The sequence below is a fragment of the Vulpes vulpes genome, chromosome 4 (genome assembly GCF_048418805.1).
Source record: "Vulpes vulpes isolate BD-2025 chromosome 4, VulVul3, whole genome shotgun sequence".
NCBI lineage: Eukaryota > Metazoa > Chordata > Mammalia > Carnivora > Canidae > Vulpes > Vulpes vulpes.
The window spans coordinates 72,397,301-72,413,541 of record NC_132783.1 but is presented as its reverse complement, the minus strand read 5'-3'; the positions used below and the strand labels follow the sequence as shown (position 1 = coordinate 72,413,541).

At 36.5% G+C, this 16,241-nt stretch overlaps 1 protein-coding gene across 2 annotated transcripts in view; it reads left to right on the top strand.

Moving 5' to 3' along the window:
* The window catches only part of ANK3 (ankyrin 3), a 661,480-nt gene that overhangs the window by 13,963 nt on the left and 631,276 nt on the right, over window positions 1-16,241 (top strand). The gene's annotated exons all lie outside the window — the stretch shown is intronic.

The window sequence follows — 16,241 nt, the reverse complement described above, 5'->3', positions numbered from 1 at the left end:
GACTGACTGGTTGAATGTATTATGGTTTCTCTATTATATGGAATATCATTAAGGTAATTTAACAATAAGAGCTACAGATAGTAAACTGGAAGGATGTGCATTATTTATTAAGAGTGTGGCATGATCCAATTTTGAAAACAAAGAGAAAGGGAGAGGACAGTCATAATATTTGAGCAGAGGTTGTTGATTGATTTGGTTACCTTGGAGATGGGATTTTGAGGGAAGGGGGATTTATTAAATTTTCTGTTCACTCAATATGTTAAAATGAGCATATACTATATAATTAAAAAAATCCAAAAAGCAAAAACAAAACCAAGGAAAGAAAAATTTAGGTTAAAGGAAAAGCAGAAACCCTTGTTCTCTTGGACATCTTTTATTTGCATGCATTTTTATACTATCGTTTATTGTACATTTGATCTTAGGAGTGTTTATTCACAGTCACAGAACTCAGTTCTCTAAAATGGTTGGTATCTGTGCTTGTGGAAGTTTTCTTAGTGCTAATTAAGATTTGTGGTTTCTTTGCACAGGCCTACTGTTTAGAAATTATATTTGGGCCTGAGCTGGAGCTATATAGAATTTTTGTTTGGATGTTGATATCATAATCATGTTTTTAGATGGTAGGATTAAGAATGCTTATTTTCTTTTCATGCCCTAAATTGAGATAGTCCTAGCTTCATCCTTTTTATTTCGAGGTAAGTAGAGTCCTTGCCTCATTGGGTCCTTTCATTTTTAATTCTTGCTTTGCTTTCAGTTAAAGTTTAAATTCTTTAACTGTGTTTTAAATTATGAGAACAAATGTTGTTCATTCCTGAAAATCAGAGATGCAGTCAAGTAAATACCAAGCCCAACTCCTCGCCTCCAAAGCAAAGAGTTGTGTAAATCCCACTCATTTGATATTAATCTCAATCCCTTGGTGACTTTCTTTCAAACTGTTCATTGCTCATATTTTCTGTAGAGTGATAATGAAGGTCAGATTGTGTTGTATGGAATAATTATGTTACTTAAAAATGTTTTTTTTTTTTTTTTTTTGATGATCTGTTGAGGATGGGTATGGAGTAATACCACAGAGAGGCCCATGAAAATGAAAGATATATTACCTCCATGGGCCTCTGGGGCAGAGCAAAACCTGCTGTGGCATGTATGACAGGAGCTTCAACAGATCAGGGTGGAGTACACAAGCCAGAGACAGGAGGGGATTTCACTGGTGCATTTGAATATCACTAGTTCACAGTCAAGGATAGATAGGAAAGGGAACTCGTGTCTGGTTGTCTGGGACAGGTCTTCATGGCCTGTTGGTGGGGATGTTGATGCATTAGGTAAATAGAAAATTTAAAAACATTTGCAATGCACAGACAAATCTGAATACTCATCTCTAGAGCTGGTTGATTTATATATTAATTTTCTTATCTGGAAAATGCTAATAAATACTAATAAATACTATTAACACACTGTAGGGTTGTTGCTAGCGCTGAATTGTAAAGGTCAGTACTTGATTCATAGTAAGTTCTTTTTATAATAAGTAAAAAGGTATCATACCTGTGTTTAAAGGTATCATATGTAGTATTGTTTTTACTGAGCAGGTAATACATGTTCAATATAGAGATATCAATTACGCTGTTCTGAACCTCTTTTTTTTAATGATGACACGCTGGGGTCAAAGGACCAGGCTGCTCCCTGATGCAGGTGGCACTAGGGGGCTGTGGCCACAGTCGGCCCTTTTTCATTGCCTTAAAGATGGAGAGATCAATAATCCTCTACTTCTGACCTATGTTGGGCTTACAATATGTTATCGGAAGTGGAGCATACACACAATGTGGACATTTTTATGTCCCCTTTACTTTTTGAATACAGCCAAATCTACTTTCAGATGACAGATTATACCAATTTATATCCCACGAAGGAGTACATGAGTGCCTACGTCCCAAACTCTCTCCAAGTGCAGCATTATTTTTTCTTTACCTTCATGAACATGATTGGTGAAAAGTGACTCCACATTGTTTTACTTTGTGGTTATACATTGTTGATCAACATAAAAGTGAAATATGGAGTACTAACTTTCAGAAGAGATCCTGAGGGGCTGAAGTGCAGGGGCACTAATACCTGACAGCCTTGTAAATCACCAGCTGGGCGAGGCACTACTGTTGGGCTCTGCTCTTTATTTACACTTGTCCTGGGAGCTCAGTGCCTCACATTACACTGCTATACTTTGTGGTTCTGATGATAGTTGTGTGATCTGTTACTAAATTGAGATTCAACATAAAAATCTCCATTCTGAAATTTTTCTTCTTTAATATTGATTGATGAGTGTGAACTTGCAGGAGACTGTAGAGGACTATCCCTAACTTGAGTGGAAGATTGAGACTTATTTTCCTGGTTAGAGATCCAAGGAATTGTCCATACTATGTTTGACATTTTGTTTCTTAGTGATATTTAATCTCATAGTTTACTTTGGCCATGCGGTTTGTTTCTCCAAATACTTGTTTTATTTATGAGAAGCTATACTTAGATTGCCGTGTTCACTTTTTTCATGCTTTTTTATTTTCCTTGAAAGATGGCAAGAAAATTAGTCAAAATGTGAACTCAATACTTTTTTAAAAAACATTTTATTTATTTATTTGTTTGTTTATTTGTTTATTTATTTATGACAGACACAGAAAGACAGAGACATAAACAGAGGGAGAAGCAGGTTCCCTCCCTGCGGGGAGCCCGATGTAGAACTTGATCCCAGGACCCTGGGATCACGACCTGAGCCGAACCGAGCCACCTAGGCATCCCAGTGAACTCAATACTTAGAATGAAATTTTCTAGCTTTCTTGGATTTTGGTGTTAAAATTTTTGTAGGGTATGGTATTAATGATTCTTGATAAAGATTGCTATTTTCATGTCATATTCATGTCTTATAATGGGTGTCAAAAAATTTGAGTACGTGTATTATATGTAGCAATGGTGTGTGTTTCTTCAGAGGAAAACATGACATTCTTCACTAACCATCTGAAGTAAATTTCCTAATGTTGATCTAGATTTCGTTTAATTTGTACATAGATTTTCCTGGTTTTTCTTGTACTAGAGACAGTTGTTTGTTAAGGGATAGAGACATGCTAATGTGATCAACATTGTCCTCAAATTTCAAATCTCTGTACTTCAGATCAGAGCCTTAATATCTTCTGGCTGAAAGCCATTGCAAAGCTTGAATTAAAAAAGAAAAAGAAAGAAAAAACTAGTGAAAACAAATAACATACATGTTCAAACAGAGTTGCAAATATATAAAAATAAAAACTACAATTTAAGAATACATTTCATAAAGTGTTGTTAATCTTAAAGAGTAAAACAGGCAGGGTGCCTGGGTGGTTCAGTCGGTTGAGCATCTGTCTCCTGATTTCAGCTCAGGTCATGGTTGCCGGGTTGTGAGATAAGGCTCCACATCAGGCTCTGCACTCAGTGGGGAGTCTGCTTGAGATTCTCTTTCTCTCCCTCTGCATGTGCTCTCTTTCTCTCAAATAAATAAGTAAAAATCTTTAAAAGTAAAACTGTCAGTTATGTTACAGCAAAAATGATTTTACTTAAGAATAACAGAATTGTAATTCGGGACATGCAAGCTATGGTCAAACTATAGACAAGTCTAATAAACAAAGGAAAGGAAGAGAAAAGCAGGAGTTCGGGTGATGGTTTCTCATTGGCTGAATTGCTATAGTTGGTTTCCTGTAGGAGATGCAATGTGCATCTTTCCCCTTTGGGGCTTATAATTATTTATTCGTTTTTTGTTGACTATTCTTCTGTTGGGGTCTGTAATGGAGAGTTCTTCCTGTAATTGACATTGTGTGGTACAGGTTCCCTCTGCTAGCCTATGGACTCCACTTTAGTGAGATTTCTCTTTTTTTATATTCTTTTATCAATTTTGTATTTTCAGTATAGCTCTTTAATTTAATTTATTATTTATTTATTTTTAAAATATTTTATTTATTTATTCATGAGAAACACAGAGAGAGAGACAGGCAGAGACACAGGCAGAGGGAGAAGCAGGCTCCATGCAGGGAGCCCGATGTGGGACTCGATCCCAGGTCTCCAGAATCACGCCCTGGGCTGGAGGCGGCACTAAACTGCTGAGCTACCCAGGCTGCCCACTCTTTAATTTTAGTATCTAAAGTAACTTTTATTCTGCCTTAGAAGGAAATCCAAACAAAAAACTCCCCAGAATGTACCCTTTTGCTATTATCCAAATACACAGCCTCTCCCTGTTTCTATGCTTTTGTTCAGATCCTTCTCTCTTTGTGTATTCCCCCACCTGGAACTACCCTGGAAAGGTCTCTTGTAATTTATGCCCATCCTTTGAATATCACCCCTTTTGTAAAGGCTTTTTGAACTGTACCTCCGTCTCTCCCACCACCAAATGTGTGTGCGTCTGTGTTTTCAGGGCTTGAATTGCCTTTATGCATCCTACCTTTAATGTATCTGATACTGACACACTTCTTCATGCCAGGGGACTCTGCTGAGACTGGATTTACAATGGCAAATAAAACACTGTCTTTGCTCTAAGGATCATTATATATTTTTAATTAATAGACTTTATTTTCTAGAGCAGTATTAACTAAAACCCATAGATTATATTAGCATTCAGGTTTTGTGTTGTATAGTTCTGTGGGATTTGACAGATGTATAGTATCTGTGTCCTCTACTGCATATCATAGTACACACCCCTGGTGCTCCACTTATTGATCCCTTTTCCCTCCCCCATGCCCTGGCAACCACTGATTGTTCTATTGTCTATAGTTTTGCCTTTTCCCAAATGTCATATAGTTGGAATTATGCAGTATGTAGCCTTTCAGACTGGCTTCTTTTACTTAGTAATATGCATTTAATGACCTCTATTTTTTTTTTTTTTTTTTGTAGCTTGATAGCTTATTTGTTTATAGTGCTGAATAATATTCTGTTGTCTGGATGTACCAGTTTATTTTATTTTATTTTTTAAAGATTTTATTTATTTATTCATGAGACACACACACACACACACACACACACAGAGAGAGAGAGAGAGAGAGAGAGAGAGAGAGAGAGAGGCAGATACACAGGCAGAGGGAGAAGCAGGCTCCATGCAAGGAGCCTGATGTGGGACTCGATCCTGGGTCTCCAGAATCACACCCTGGGCTGCAGGCGGCGCTAAACCACTGCGCCACCGGGGCCACCCATCAGTTTATTTATCCATTCACCTACTGAAGTACATCTTGATGGCTTCTAAGTTTTGGCAATTATAAGTGAATCTACTATAAATCTTCATGTGTGCTTTTTTGGAGTAGACATAGTTTTTAATTTATTTGAATAGGTATTATGGAGCATAATTGCTAAATCATATGGTAAGACTATAGTTAGCTTTGTAAGAAACTAATTGTCTTCTAAAGTCATTGTACCATTTTACATTCCTATCAGCAGTATGAGAGCTCCTGTTGCACCACATCTTTGTCAGCATTTAATATTGTCAGTGTTTGGGATTCTTACCCATTTTACTAGGTATTTGGTAGTTTCCTCTTTTTTTTTTTAAGATTTATTTATTTATTCATGAGAGACACAGACTGAGAGAGAGAGAGGCAGAGACATAGGCAGAGGGAGAAACAGGCTCCTCACAGGGAGCCTGATGAGGGACTCAATCCTGGATCCTGGTATCACAACCTGAGCCGAAGGCAGGCACCCAACCACTGAGCCACCCAGGTATTCCTATTTGCTAGTTTCTTATTGTTTTAATTTGCAATTCCTTGATGACATATGATGCTGATCATCTTTTTATATGCTTATTTGGGGTCTGTATATCTTATTTGGTGAAGTTCCTGTTCAGATCATTTGCCCATTTTTATTTTATTTATTTAATTTCCCCCCTACTTTTAAATTAGATGTTTACTTATTGTTTAAAGAATTCTTTGTATAATTTGGATACAAGCCCTTTATCAGATATGTACTTTGCAAAATTTTTCTCTCATTCTTGTAATAGTGTCTTTCATAGAGCAGAAATTTTTTTATTTTATTTTAATGGAGTCCAACTTAAATTTTTCTTTCATGGACAATGCCTTTGGTATTGTATGTAAAACTCAACACCATGCCCTATAAGGCCTAGAGTTTTTCATATGCAATCTTCTAGAAGTTTTATCCATTTGTGTTTTGTGAATTTACACTTCTAGAGTTGTGATCTATTTTGAGTTAATTTTGGGGCATGGTGTAAGGTCTGTGTCTAGATGCATGTTTTTGCATATGGATGTCCAGTTTTCTAACACCATTTGTTGAAAAGACTATCCTTTCTCCATTAAATCAGTTTCGCTCTTTTGTTAAAGAACACTTGAAGATATTTGTTTGGATCTGTTTCTGGGTTCTCTGTTTTGTTCCATGAGCCTGTGATCTATTTGTCTATTCATATACAAATAACACCTTGTCTTGATTACTGTAACTGTACTATAGTAAGTCTTTAAGTTGGTAAGGTCACTCCTTTGATACTGTGCTGCTTATTTCTGGATCTTTTGCCTCTCCATATAAACTTTAGAACCAATTTTTTGAAATTCACAAAATAGCTTGCTGGGACTTTATTTTTCAATTGAAGTATTAGTTTTAGGACAACATAGTGATTTGACAACTCTATGCCTTAGACTAAACTCACCACAAGTAGTTACCATCTGTCACCATACATTGCTATTATAATGCTATATACCATTGACTCTATTCCTTGTATTCATCCCTGTGACTTACTCATTCCAGAACTGGAAGCCTATGCCACTCCCCTTCATTTTGCCATCCCTCTCACCTTCTCCTCTGCCAACACGTAGTTCTCTGTATTTATGGGTTTGTTTCTGCTTGTATGTGTATGTTTTGTTTTTTAGATTCCACATATAAGTGAAATCATATGGTATCTGACCTATTTCGCTTTGCATGATACCATACTAGGGCTATCCATGTTGTTGCAAATGGATGGCGAGATCTCATTCTTTTTAATGGCTGAATAATATTCCTGTGCCTATGTGTATGTAAATGTGTGTACAATATCTTTTTTATCCATTCATCTGATAGTGGACACTTGGGTTGTTTTCATATCTCAGCTATAATAAATAATGCTGCAATAAGCATAGGGGTGCATATATCTTTTCAAATTAGTCGTTTTGTTTTCTTTGGATAAATAACCAGTAGTGGAATTACTGGATTGTGTGGTATTTCTAATTTTTTAACCCTATACTGTTTTTTACAGTGGCTAAACAGATTTACATTTTCAGCCACAGTACATGAGGGCTCTTTTTTCTCCACAGTGCATGAGGGCTCCTTTATCTCTACATCTTGACCAACACTTCTTATTTTTTTGTCTTTTTTATACTAGACATTCTGACAGGTGTAAGGTGATATCTCACTGTGGTTTTGGTTTACATTTCCCTAATGATTAGTGATGTTGAACATCCTTTAATGTGTCTGTTGGCTATCTGTATGTGTTCTCTGGAAAAATGGCTGTTTAGTTCCTCTACTCATTTTTAAATTGGAATATTTGTTTTTTTGGTGTAACTTACTGGGATTTTGATTGAGAATGTGTCAGATCTCTAGATTAGATTGGAAGACTTGACATCCTAATAATATTAAATCTTCTGGTCCATGGGGGTGCCTAGGTGGCTCAGTCAGTTATGTGTCTGACTCTTGATTTTGGCTTAGGTCATGATCTCAGGGTTGTGGGGTCAAGTCCCATGTTGGGCTCTGCGTGGGGCATGGAGCCTGTTTGGGATTCTCTCTCTCTCTCCCTCTCCTTCTGCCCCTCCTCTCCACCTCTGCTTGTGTTCTCTCTCTCTAAAACAACAACAACAATAACAAATACACTTTTGTTCTATGAATATGAACTATCCATTTATTTAGGTCTTCTTTGATTTCTTTTATTAGAGTTTTGCTTTTTACTGATATGTATCTTGTGCATGTTTTTTTCGGTTTATACCTAACTCATCCTGTTCTCCTCCCTCCCTCTTAATCTTTCTTTCTGGTGCTAATGTAAGTGGCATTGTATTTTTAATTTAAAATTCCAGTTGTTCATTGCTGGAATATTGGAGCAAGTAGCTTTTGTATAATTATCTTGTATCCTGCAACCTTGCTATATTTGCTTATTCCAGAGGTGTTTTTTTTTTTTAAGATTTTATTTATTTATTTGTTCATGAGAGACACACACACACACAGAGGCAGAGACATAGGCAGAGGGAGAAGCAGGCTCCATGCAGGGACAGGATGTGGGACTCAATTCTGGATCCTGGGATCATGCCCTGAGCCTAAGGCAGCCGCTCAACTGCTGAGCCACCCAGGCATCCCACCTGGAGGCTTTTTATGTGTTGTTTGTTTTTTGGTCAGTTCTCTGTTTTTTAGTATGTTCTGCATAACAATTTATATAATCTGAGTACAAAGACAGTAGCTAAGAGTTCTAGTACAATGTTGAATAGGAGTGATGATCTTTGCTTTGTTTCTGATCTTAGAGAGAAAGGATCTGATTTCTCAATTAATAATAATGTTTGGGGTAGGGGAAACCTGTGTCACTCAGTTAAATGTCCATCTCGATTTTGGCTCAGGTCATAATCTCAGGGTCATGAGATTGAGCCCTCTGTTGGGCCCCATGATCAGTGGGGAGTCTACATGAGATTCTCCCTCTTACTCTGCTTCTCCTCCTCTCAAACAAATCTTAAAAAAAAAAAGAATGATGTTAGGGGTGTTGGGGGGTACAGTTGTTTAAGTGTCTGACTCTTGGTTTCAGCTCAGATTGAGGTGTCAGGGTTATGAAATCAAGCCCTATGTTGGGCTCCGCACTCAATTGGAAGTCTGCTTGAGATTCTCTCTCTTCCTTCTGCCCCTCCCCATCTCCCCCAGTTGCTTTCTCATGTGAATGCTTTCTCTCTAAAAGAGATAATAAATCCTTAAAAAAAAGGGGGGGGTGTTAGTTGTAGGTGTTTTGTAGATGGCTTTATTTATTTATTTATTTATTTATTTATTTATTTATTTATTTTAAAGATTTTCTTTATTTATTCATGAGAGACACACAGAGGCAGAGACACAGGCAGAGGGAGAAGCAGGCTCCATTCAGGGAGCCCAATATGGGACTTGATCCGGGGACTCCAGGATCACGCTGCGAGCTGAAGGCAGGCGCTAAACCACTGCGCCACCCAGGGATCCCTTGTAGATGCTTTTAAAATCAAGTTTAGGAGCTTCCTCTCTATTTCTAATTTCTGAGAGGTTTTTTTTTTTTTATCATAACTGAATTTTGGCTATTGTTAAATGCTTTGTCTGTATCTGTTGATAAAATCATGTTTTTTTTTCTTTTTTTTTTCTTTTTGTTTGTTTTTTTTCCTAGCTTGTTGCTGTGATGTATCCTGGCAAATGATTTTCAAATTTTAGACCAGTCTTGCTACTTGGAATAAATCTTACTTGATTAAGATGTATAATTATTTTTATACATTGTTGTACTTGATTTGCTAATAATTTGTTAAGGGTTTTGTATCTATGTTCATAAGAGGTATTGATTTGTAGTTTTCCTTTTTCATAATGCCTTTAGTTCTTGTATTGAGGGAATGCTGACTTCATTTGATGAATAATGAAATATTCTAGGCAGCCCTGGTGGCTCAGCAGTTTAGTGCCACCTTCGGCCCAGGGTGGGATCCTGGAGACTCGGGATCGAGTCCCATGTCGGCTCCTTGCATGGAGCCTGCTTCTCCCTCTGCGAGTGTCTCTGCCTCTCTCTGTGACTCTCATGAATAAATAAATAAAATCTTAAAAAAAAAAAAGAAATATTCCCTCTGGGGCATGTGGGTAGCTCAGTTGGTTAGGTGCCTGCCTTCAGCTTGGGTAATGATCTCAGGGTCCTGGGATGAGCCCTGCATCAGGCTCCCTGCTTGGCAGGGAGTCTGCTTCTCCCTCTCTCTCTCTCTCCCCCCTCCTCTGTGCTTGTGCTGTCTCTCTCAAATAAACAAAATCTTTAAAAAATATATAAAAAGTAAAAAAAAATTCCCTCTGCTTATATTTCCTAGAATTGACTGTAGAAAATTGGTACAATTCTTTTCTCAAATATTTTATAGACATCATCAGTGAGCAATTCTGGAAAGTTATTATTTCTGTTTATGAATGTTATTAATTATATTCAATTTATTTGATAGATACAGGCTTATTCAGAGTAGTTATTTTTCCCTGGATGAGTTTTGATAGATATAAAACTATCTTTTAAGAAATCAGTGCATTTCATTTAGGTTCTCAAATCTGTAGGCGTAGAATTGTTCATGTATTTTTTTATTATCCTTTTGGTGTCTATGAATCTGTAGTGATGACTCTTCTTTCATTATGATATTAGTGACTTGTGTTTTCTTTTTTCTTGGTTAGCCTGGCTAAAGCCTAACCAAGACCAACTCTGTTGGTATTTTCAAAGATGAGCTTTTGGTTTTGCTGATTTCCTTTAATTTCCCAAATGTTGATTTCTTGTTTTTAATTTCATTGATTTCTGCTCTTTTATTATTTCTTTTCTTATGCTTTAGACTTATATAGTTCTTAGTTCTCTAGTTTTCTAAGATTGAATCTTCGATTATTGATTTTAGATCTTTTATAATTATGCATTTAATGTTATAAATTTTTCAAGAAGCATTTTTTTTAGTATGCCACATATATTTCAATATGCTGTATTTTCATTTTGTTCAATATATTTTAAATTTCTCTTGAGATTTCTTTGATTTGATATATTATTTAGAAGTGTGTTGTTTAATTTCTAATTTTAGGTTTTTCAGCTATCTTTGTTATCAATTTCCAGTTTAATTCCATTGTGATCTGAGAGCATACATTGTATCATTTCTTTTGTCTAAATTTATTAAGGAGTGTTTTATGGCTTATCAGAATGATCTGTCTTGGTAAATGTTCCATGTAACCTCAAGAACAATGTGTATTCTGCTCTTGTTGGATGCAGTATTCTATAAATGGCAATTAGATTTTTTGCATGCTGGATCTGTCAATTACTGATAAGGGTATTGAAGTCTCCAAAATAATAGTTGATTCTATTGTTTTAAATGTTTTTTCTTGTAGTTCTAGCACTTTCTGCTTCACATATTTTGACATTCTGTTGTTAGATATACATTAATGATTCTTGTGTCTTTTTAAAACATTGATCTTTTAAGCCATTATGTAATGCTCCTTTTTATCCTTGATCTTTTTCCTTGCTATGAAGTCAGCTTTTTCTTTTTTTCCCTTTTTTTAAAGATTTTATTTGCAAGAGAGGGAGAGATCACAAGCAGGGGAAAAGGCAGAGGTAGAGGGAGAAGCAGACTCCCCACTGAGCAGGGAGCCTGATGCAGGGCTCAATCCTAGAACCTTGGGATCATGACCTGAGCTGAAGGCAGATAACTGACTGAGCCACCCAAGAACCCCTGAAATCAACTTTTTCTGAAATTAGTTTCTATACTAACTTTCTTCTGATTCATGTTAGCATAATATATAATCCTTCATCCTTTACTTTTAATCTATGTGTGTCTGTATATTTAAAGTGGTATTCTGGTAGGTAACATTTAGTTGGGTATTTTTTTTTTAAGTGCATTCTAATAGTCTCTGTCTTCTAATTTGTGTATTTAGACCATTCATATTTGAAGTGGTTATTTGTATAGGTGGATTAATATCTACCATATTTTGATTTTTAAAATTTATTTATTTTAAAAGATTTTATTTATTCATGAGAGACACAGAGGGAGGCAGAGACATAGACAGAGGAGAAGCAGGCTCCCTGTGGGGAGCCCATTGGAGACTCAATCCCAAAACCCCAGGATCATGCCCTGAGTCAAAGGCAAGGCAGCCACTCAATTGCTGAGCCACCCAGGTACCCTGGCTGAATTATTTTTTAATTTGGTGTTCTGTTCTTTGTTACTTTTTCTATTTTTTTTTCTTCTCTGGTTTTAATTTAGCATTTTATATGATGATTCCATTTTCTCTCCTCTCTTAAGGTATAAATTATGCTTTTTAAAACAATTTTTTTAGTGTTTGCTGTAGAGTTGGTTATATTAATTTACAGCTAATCCATGCCCACTTTCAAAAAACATCATCAAATATACAAGTCATGCAAATAATTTATAATACAGGTATTTTCATTTCCTCCCTTTTTTATAACATTGTTGTCATTCATTTCACTTATCTGTATGCTATAATCACTGAATACATTGTTGTTATGGCTATTGAAAAAGACTTGTTATTGAACAAACTTATCTCTTAGGTAAGTTAAGAATAAGAAAAGTAAAATATTTTATTTTACCTTAATTTATTCCTTCTCTAACATTCATCTTTTACTAATGTAGGTCTGAGCTTCTGACTTATATTGTTTTCCTTCTCTTTGACGAACTTTTTTTTTTAACACTTCTTTCAAGATAAATCTATTGGCAATAAGTTCCTTTATTATTTTTATTATTATTTTTTGGTCTGAGAAAGTATTTCTCATTACTATTGTTAAATAATCTCATTGGATACAGAATTTTAGGTAGTTTTTCTTTCTTTTAGAACTTTAAATATTTCATGCCACTCTTTTGTTTGTGTGGTTTCTGAAGAGAAATTGGATATAATTCTTATTTTTGTGCTTCTTTAGGTAAGGTGTTTATTTCCTCCAGCTTCTTTCAAGATTTTTCTCTTTGTGTTTGATTTTCTGCAGTTTTTTTTTTTTAGATTTATTTATTTATTTATTTATTTATGATAGAGAGAGAGAGAGAGAGAGAGAGAGAGAGAGGCAGAGACACAGGAGGAGGGAGAAGCAGGCTCTATGCAGGGAGCCCGACATGGGACTTAATACTGGGACTCCAGGATCGTGCCCTGGACCAAAGGCAGGCGCTAAACCACTGAGCCACCCAGGGATCCCCTGATTTTCTGCAGTTTTGGATACGGTATGTCAAGGTGTAGATTTTTTAGTATTTACCTTGCATGGTATTCTCTGAGCTTCCTGGATCTGTGGTTTGTTGTCTGCAGTTCAGTAGCTAGAATCTCTTGTTACCATACAGAAGCCAGACTGCTTAGGTCTGAGTCTTTTAGTGAGGCCCCTGGACTGTGACCCTCAAAGTACTTCTCATCCTTTCTTTTCCACTTTGCGTGAGAAGGGAAGCCTCAGGGATGCTGACATTGGGCATTTTCTCTCACCCAGGTAGATTAGGCTCTGGTAAAACCCAAGAGTCAATTAGGCTTTCTCACAAATTAGTTTCCCTCAAGGGTATACTTATGTTAAGGAAAACAGAGCTCTGGGTGTGTTTTAAAATGTTTACCTCTCCCTTCTCCCTGCCAGAAATGGAAGGGGATTTTTCTGCAGTCTTTACCCTGAGAACCTGGTGGTGTTCCTGGAGGTGAAACTCATGAAGAGATTGGGGCTCTATTGAAGCTGGGACTGTTCAAATTTTAAACCCTTACTGAGGTGTGACTATGACTATTACTTGCCTAGATTAGGAATACTAGAAGATAAAAGTAAGCATCTAATGTGAAGCAATTTGATAAGATTCTCAGGTTTGTGGTTATCTCATTTTGCCCCATTCTTTCTCTCAGTACAAAATTTGGGCTACTACTTTGCTAAGGGACTGTTTTAGTGCAAGATCCACCAAGTAACTATATTTTGTGCATTGTTTTCCTGGCCTCTCTTGTGTTCCTTGAATGTAGCATTTCCTGTCTTGTATGCTTTCCAAGGAAAGAAAATAATTACCTAGATATTTAAATTCCTCCAATTGAGAAAAATGATTTTTTTGAGAAAAATAATTTTAAAAAATAGCTCATTGAAATTTACCTCATTTCCCTCCCTTTTTTTGAATAAGAGTTCACATTTGCTGAAACTCTATGTGCCAACTGTGGTTTTAAAATCATTAGTTGTATTAACTCATTTGATTCTTACAACACTGCTATGAGGTAGGTATAATTACTGAGCCCATTTTATGGATGAGGGAATTGAAGATTAGAGAGATTAAAGCAATGGATTAAGGTCACCCATTAAGAGATAGAGCTCAACTTCAATCCTAGGCAGTCTGGCTCAGATCCCAGGGTTTATGATTTTTTTTTCCCCTGTATCCACATAACCACTTTACTTAAATATTATTCTTTATCAACTCCTGTTTTAGAAATATAAATTCTTTTTTTTCTTAAGATTTTATTTATTTATTCATGAGAGACTGAGGGAGAGAAAGAGAGAGAGGCAAAGACACAGGCAGAGGGAGAAGCAGGCTCCATGCAGGGAGCCTGACTTGGGACTTGATCCCGGGTCTCCAGGATCAGACCCTGGGCTGAAGGCAGCGCTAAACCACTGAGCCACCCGGGCTACCCTATAAATTCTTTTTGAAAGGAAATTTGACATCAGTATTGTAAATTAAAAATCACTATGGTTTTACTGAAATAGAAAGTAAACAAAAATATTTTTTTTTAAGATTTTATTTATTCATTCATTCATGAGAGACACAGAGAGAGAGAGAGAGAGAGGGAGTGGCAGAGACACAAGGAGAAGGCAGGCCCCATGCAAGGAGCCTGACATGGGACTCGATCCTGGGACTCCAGGATCACACCTTGGGCCGAAGGCAGGTGCTAAACCGCTGAGCCACCCAGGGATCCCCAGAAAGTAAAAAAAAATCTTCATGAAAATAAAACAATGCTGCAAAATTCTAGATGGATATACTGTAGCTTGCTCAAAGCTTTGATCTAAGAACTGCTTTTTTCTTTTTTGAAAGGCAAAACTAGCACTTGTCGAAGTGTTAAAGTCTGCAAATGAAACTAAATTTCTTGATGTAATAAGGAATCAGAGAATATTGACAAGTGGTTCAGTTTTTAGTTCAGTTTTTATGTCTCCTTCCTTCCGTTTGACTCTCTTTGGAGAAACTATACACCTGTTAATTTAGTTCTTAAAATGAAGTACTGATTCATCACACAGAAAAAGTACATGTGAGTGGCACGTATATAAACAAAGATTATTTATTAAATCCAGGCATCTAATTACATATAGGGACTGAATCATAAAAATACATTTGTTAGGATTTATAATTTTTAGATTAACCTAGCCTGGAAACCCTTAGTTTTTCTTTTTTGGATGCCACATTCTTTTTCCACATATACAACAAGTATTTCTACTAATCCATACAAGAAAAAAACCAACAACAGACCTTAAATGCCCTTAGTTATTTTTTAAAAATTTGCATGTTCGTAAATTATTTAGCACTTCTCTTCACTGCCTATATAGCACCATCTGGAATTAACAGGACAAAGGGGGAAAGGGATGTAGAAGATGTGGACTCATTTATGCCGTAGGTAAGACTCAATAGTGCTCATGTTTTCTGTACTGTAGGACTCTACTTCAAGTCACAACTGTTAAAAAATTTCTTTCTTTCTTTCTTTCTTTCTTTCTTTCTTTCTTTCTTTCTTTCTTTCTTTCTTTCTTTCTTTCTTCTTTCTTTCTTTCTCTCCTTCCTTCCTTCCTTCCTTCCTTCCTTCCTTCCTTCCTTCCTTCCTTCCTTCCTTCCTTCCTTTCTTCCTATTGTGTTTCGATAAGTAGACTAACATATTTCATTGTGGAAAATATATAAATTATAGGCAAAATGAAAGTAATCCTGGGGTGCCGGGTGCTTTAGTCGATTAAATGTCTGCCTTCAGCTCAGGTCATGATCTCACGGTCATGGGATCGAGTCCTGAATCAGGCTCCCTCCTCAGCGGGGTGTCTTCCTCTTCTCTCTCTGCCCCTTGCCCCTACTTAGGTGTGTGCTTTCTCTCTCTCTCTCAGATAAATAAATAACATCTTTTAAAAAAGAAAGAAAGTAATCTTGTGACTCAAAAGTGATTATGGTTAAAGTAACCACAGGCTTTCTTGGAGAAGTATACACCTGCTTTTCCCACTCTTTCATGATTCACTCACTCAACCACTTCACCCCTCTAGGCTCTCTCCCGCATGTAGCCACACCACTGTGAAGAAATTACTAATGTCTCCATGCTGTGGCTTCCTCATCTATACAACTGGGATAACAATTTACCTCGTAGTGTCATTGTGAGCATTACATAATTGGATACATAGAAAGCATTAAGCATAGCGTCTGAGACAGTAAGCTCTAAATCACTGTAATTGTGCTCCTCTCAAGAAAGATGGGATGTCTGCCCCATGGCCCTAGTTTATGTCATTATCTCTAACTACAAAGTACAGCTTCTGCTCCATCTCTGCCTTTTGAAATTCAACTCATTCTTCAAGGTTATCTCAAATGCATTCATTCTCCCTGTGATTTCTGTTTTGACCATAATTTCTA